This window comes from Oryx dammah, unplaced genomic scaffold, assembly GCF_014754425.2.
Source record: "Oryx dammah isolate SB20612 unplaced genomic scaffold, SCBI_Odam_1.1 HiC_scaffold_25, whole genome shotgun sequence".
NCBI lineage: Eukaryota > Metazoa > Chordata > Mammalia > Artiodactyla > Bovidae > Oryx > Oryx dammah.
In genome coordinates, this window is record NW_024070209.1 from 30192526 (window position 1) to 30198525 (window position 6000).

The following is a 6000-nucleotide window of genomic DNA, read 5'->3' on the forward strand; positions in this document are numbered from 1 at the left end:
CAAATAACTATTTAAAAATAGTACTTATTACAAAGAGAAAACAAGGCAAAAGAGACAAAGTCTCCTGATTTTCACCCTCATTTCATGCTCCCCAGAGAAAAGCACTTTCACTCACTGTGTTGATCTATCTCCCTATTTCCAAATGACATGCTACTTTCACTTTTCCTGTTAGGCATTGTCAGTTGATTTCCCAGTTAGAAGATGAGGATTTGTCTCTGTTTCCTCTGCCTCCCTTTCCCTACTACTCACATACATAAGCACGCTTTCTGTTTTCCTGTTGTCTCTTTCAGACTAGTTATATCAACATTTTGATTAGATCGATAGTCCATGTATATTTTGGTGTGATCATTTAAATGCTGTTGGTAACTGAGTCATGTAATGTACTACGATGCCTTTTCCTTTCTTGTACAACTTTTTTGGTTTCCCCTGGAGTTAATAACTGTATCTATCTGTCTTCCATGGTGCTTATCACTAATTTATTCCTAAATTCTCTCCCAGGTGCCCAATGTGTATAATTCTCATCTCAGTGTGATCAGATTCAGCTGGGTGTTTAGCAAAATTTATCTTCTTCAAGAAGTCTCTCCTAGGGAGTTCCCTGGCCATCCAAGGGTTAGAACTCAGTGCTCTCAATGTCAGGGTTCTGGGTTTGATCCCTGTTCTGAGAACTAAGATTCCCACAAGTCATATGGTGTAGCCAGAAAAAGGAAGGAAAGGAGGAAATCGCTCCGAGAGTGCTTTATCTGTGCCAGGCTATCCTGGTTGATCTCTAGGCCAGCGGTACTGCTGCTGTCTTGGGATCTCCCTTCCTCATCATCCTGGGTATTGTGTCTCCTTTTAAAATAACTCTTTCCAGTGAGTGTCTTTTGACTCTACTTGCCATTGCTGTGCCCTCTGAAAGAATCATCTGTTCTGTCTAGGCCTCTTAAAACATGGAAAGTGAGTGAAAAATGAGAGATAATTCTCAGTCCAGGCACAGATAGTGACTCAGTTGACTGAAGTTCACATACAAGTAAATAAAAAGGACTTTAATCATTCATTGCTTCCTGGAGGTGATGGAATTTTCAGAACTTACTGAAACAACATTTCTGACTTTTTCTTTATTAGATACTATATGCTTATTGTGAAAAATTTGGAAAATGGGGAAAAGTGTTGAATACACATCTTTTTGGAGATTCAGCTATTAATAATTTTGTTTATTCCTGTTCTTTTTTCATGCATATATATGATACATGTTTTCAGTAAAAATTGGGATTATAAGAAATTCCAAAGGAGAAAAAGAGGCTCTTTAATATGAAATAACGGGGAAGGGGGTGTAGGTTTGCTGGCTGCACAACTCCAGGGGACAGTGTTCATGTTCTGTTCTATAGCAGGCCTGGGTGAAGGGAGAAGACGCTCCAGGTTCAGCCTGAGCAACTGTGATAAACAGCATGTATTTTGTTACGTCATTTTACACACCATCTCCCATTATGCTTGTTATAAGCAATACTGTTCACTTTTCAAAACTGATAAATAAAACTGGATTCTCCACTGCTTTTGGGAAGAGACTTAACTCCATCACTTATGCTAACAGATACTTCTTTAGCAACACAACCATTTTCCAAGTTCATTAGCCACTAAAGCAAAACAAAAATTCATCTGCACTATTTCCAAACAAAAATGTGAGAGAAAAAAACAAAATGAGGAACCAATTAGCTGAGAAAGCCACCAACACTGTTGGAGCAAAAGGCTCTCTCCAAATGATCATGAATTCAAGCTTTCTTCATCATAAAACCCTCATACAGAAGAATGAGCAGTTTATAGTTTTGTTCTATGCAGCACTGACCCTGGAAGTTGTTCCTAGCTCTTAAAAGGCTGGAGATAGCAACTTGGTTGATGAAGGCTAAGAAACCATCTGGCAGGGCCACACTGACAAGGAATAGTCTGTCTGGGGACAGAAGAGAAGCTTCTGTTCTCTGCTAAGGGCCATGTTCTCAGACACTGTGGTGATAAATGGAAAACTTGTCAGTAAGTTTTGCCTGTGCTATACATTTTTAAGCAGTTTGGTAATTAGCTCCAAAATAGGAAACTAACTGGCAATCAGAGCATTAGAGCAGGAAAACCCATTACATTTCTTCCAAATCTTTGAAAGAAAAGGTCATAGAGCAGGATTAGAATAACTGTTTTTGTAAAGAGAGGATCAGAAGAATTGACTCCTGGGTGGAAACATGCTGGAGGCTATTATTGTCTGGCTTGTAGGCTTAGGCCCCTCAGAAGGCACCTCCCCCACTTAAATCCTTTGTTATTATTTGAAATGATCTCTGCTCCTTCAGTGGCCCACTGCTCCCCAAACACCAGTGGGATAGCTGGGTGGTGACACCTCATAGTTCCAAGAATAGAAAAAGCATGGTTCAGTTAACAACAACAACAAAGAAACACACATTGCCTACTATCTCACTTAGCGGCTGAAGAATATTTTCCCTTAAAACATGGAAAGTGAAAAATGAGAGAGTCCAGGCAGAGTAGGGAATCAGTTGGCTGAAGTTCACATAGGAGCAAAAAAAAAAAAAAAAGGACTTTAATCATTCATTGCTTCCTGGACCTGGAAGAGATGGAATTTTCAGAACTTATTGAAAAAACATTTCTGAATTTTTCAGCTTTCCTCTATTTCCTTAGGGTACCTCTTCTGCTGTGTTGTTGACACGTCTCATGTTGTCATTTTCACATACGCCATCTCCCTCGACAACCACAGGTGCCGTGAAGCAGGAACCATGCCTTATACTTACTCCCTGACAGTGCTTAGCAGAATGTCTTGTACACAGTAGGTGTTCAGTTAATGCTAATTGGATACATATTAGGAAGCAGGCCAAGGTACTATATACAACTGTAGCTCAAGCCACACCTAGGGATGTCCTATCTCCAAAACAAAGGATAGCCAGTCTCAGGCCATTCTGAGTTGATTAAGTGATCATTCCTCTATGTATTATTGATTTCATTTGGCATTCTCAGTGAGGATGTACGCTTTTTATTTATCTCTGGAAATTGCTTTTGAAAGAGTATTTTCGTTTCCTCATGGATAAAGTTGTTTAAAAACATCAGTCCAGAATGTATCATGTACCTAAAATGGTGTGTGTTTTTATTTTTTTCCTGTTTCTTTTTCACTGCTGTTGAAGCCATCACTGGTTAATTTTTTTTTTTTTAATACCGTCTTCCACAGGGCTTTACTTTATCTTGAATGAATGTTGTAATATAAACAGACTGACTCTTGTAAAGTTTTTAGAGAGGGATGTTCTTATCAGGCATTTTGGGCTAAGATTGTCCTAGATCTGAAGTCCTCACTTTCCAATAAAGTCCCCCTTCACATCGGGCATTTCCAAAAGCTGGTTTGAATTTATATAGATCTTGACAGCTTCAGCTAATTCGAGATTTGAGGAATTCCAAGTTAATCTTCTAGATCATATTTATAGACAGCTTGGGGACTGTTGCTAAACAGTGTGGAAATTCTAAATGGGTTCTATAAAAGGCTGCCAGGAAAGGGAAACCTGCTAATGAAAAGAATGATATAGCCTGAGGGTCTCTTTACTGAAGAGCAAAGAAAAGGACAGGAACTGGAGGAAAATGAGGTCACAGCTGGCTATGAACAGCTGTGGGTGCCTGGCTAGTTAGGCCAGACTGAGCTGTTTACCACCAGATTTTGATACAAACGGACACTGCCAGAAAGGGTCCTTTGAAAATAGGTGGAAGTGTTAGAAGAAATAAATCTGCATTTGTGAAAATGGCAACCTTTTGGGCCATGCTGAGTCACACAGAAGAGGAGGGCCTGTCCCTTGCAAAAGATAAATGGTTTTCAGTCAACTGCATTTGCCCTTTAGAAGATTATGGGCCTATTTGCTTTGCAAAAGTGTCAAAGTTTCCAAAAGAGATTTCTTTCATTGGGTGGGCTACCTACTAATCAAGATCATAATGCTTGGAATTAAAAAGAAGATGGAATTTAAAAGGTGAACTCAGGACTCTGTTTAAGCCAATAGTAATTACTGGTTTGTCCAATGTGTTGTTTCCTTTCTGTAGTTACAGGTGGCATTTTCTGTGATGGGCTGGCCTCTTGGATGGCCCAATGGCTAGACACAGGAATTTCAGTTTGGGATTTCAGCCAGAATGCCTGGAGTCAAGACATCTCTTGATTATACTTAAGACTGTCTTTTCTCAGATCATGAAATAATCATCACTTAGCTTCATTACTTAATCTTGTTTCATATCCCCACTATTCCCCTCAGTTTTCTTGCATTCAAAAGGGATGATGATATTTTATCATGTTTTTTTCTGTTTTGTGTTGCCATCATGTAACTTTTCCCAGGTCTGTTAACATCTCTTTTCTTTTCTTCTGCCTCCCTCTTCTTTGTCCTTGTTCTGCACTTCGCTCAGCTCCTTACCAGAAGGCTTGGGCCCAGTACCTGTCTGGGTACTGGAGCTGGCTTGGGCCCAGTACCTGTCTAATTCCACAGAAGAGTCTCTGAAAAGTTACCAGTCATTTGACTTCCTATGTTTTAGATTCCTTTTTCTCCCTCAACCCTTGATCATCACAGGGATGGTAGCTGGAGGACAGGGACTATGAGGAGGACCTGATGTCTTTTTGTTTGCCTAGGGTGTCTTAAGCTTAAGCACAATTAGAAATTTGATCTGAAACTAAATGTCTCCTAAACAGATCCCAGCTATGTGACATGAGGCACTCCAGTGTCCTCTCTGAATATTTCCTTCCTTCCTCAAAGCCCTCAGGTTCTAGCCACTGGCTGCTGGTTGAATAGGATACTGATTATCTTTTCCATTTCACCAAGGAATTCCAAGGTCAAACACAAGACTACACTTTAAACAGCATTAAAAAGAAAATCACACTGCTGTGCAAACATAAGGAAGTGTTCAATCAGAATTCCCTCATTTCCTCTCTGTCATCCAAGCACTGCATTTCAAGTCAAGATACTCACTGGTGTGTGTGTGTGTTAGTCGCTTAATTGTGTCCGACTCTTTGTGATCCCATGGACTATAGCCTGCCAGGCTCCTCTGTCCTTGGGATTTCCCAGGCAAGTATACTGGAGTGGGTTGCCATTTCCTTCTCCAGGGAAATCTTCCCGACCCAGGAATTGAACCCAGGTCTCCTACACTGCAGGCGGATTCTTTACTGTCTGAGCAACCAGGGAAGCCCATACCAGCCTGGAATTCAGGCTGTTTACAACACAGACCCCAGGTGGGACCATCGAGAGGAAGATGGCCAGCAATACCTCACTCTTGGGGCTGTGATTTGTAGGGTTCCTGGAATGCCTCAGGGAATGCCTTTGCGTGTACATGAACATGAACCTGGGGTCAGTGGATGGGCAGGCCATTCTTAACAACTTACTGACTGCAGGTGGATGAATGCGTCTTTTGTTACCCGAACATTATCGACTAGAGACGTTTCAGTATGCACTTACGTAACAAATCACTGGCCACAGACGTTAGTTCCTGCAAAAATCCCTTGGTCAATAATCTGCAAAGTCCCATTTCACTTTCCAGATCATCCCAGACATTAGAACATTACAGAAGCTGGAGACAGGGCTCCCCATGCCCACTTCCCAGGGGTGGAATCAGCATTTAGGGTGTTCAACAACTGGGATCTGGAGGCAGATGCCAAGGAAGACAGATGAGCGGAACCAACAGCCAGTAACCTGGCTTCAGCAATTTGGCCCCCTAAAAGGGACTATGTGATATCAATGAGTCACCCTGGCTTCCAAAGACCACAGTGGGGAGGAGAACGCAAAGCCAGTCATCGTGCACAAGGCCTGCAGCAGGGCCGCCAGAAGGGAGATGACCCAAATGTCTTGAAGCAAGCCCAGGGGACCCCTGCAACCTGATTCATCCTTGCTGGTTGCACACACTAGGGTCTCCTAACTCCTCTCCTTGGACCCAAGCCCTCTCTTCCCAGGTAGTTCATTTTACAGACCATTAAATCAATATTCATCAGTCACCATTTTGAGCCCACAAAGATTTACTGGG

General features: G+C 41.7%; 1 long non-coding RNA gene across 1 annotated transcript; it reads right to left on the reverse strand.

The window, feature by feature from the left end:
- Window positions 1–419: 419 nt before the first annotated feature.
- Window positions 420–4677, reverse strand: LOC120851759. The gene is made up of 2 exons (XR_005718408.1): window positions 2579–4677; window positions 420–1043 (listed from the first exon to the last, which is right to left on the reverse strand). It is a non-coding gene; the product is annotated as an uncharacterized LOC120851759 (long non-coding RNA).
- Window positions 4678–6000: the final 1323 nt, after the last annotated feature.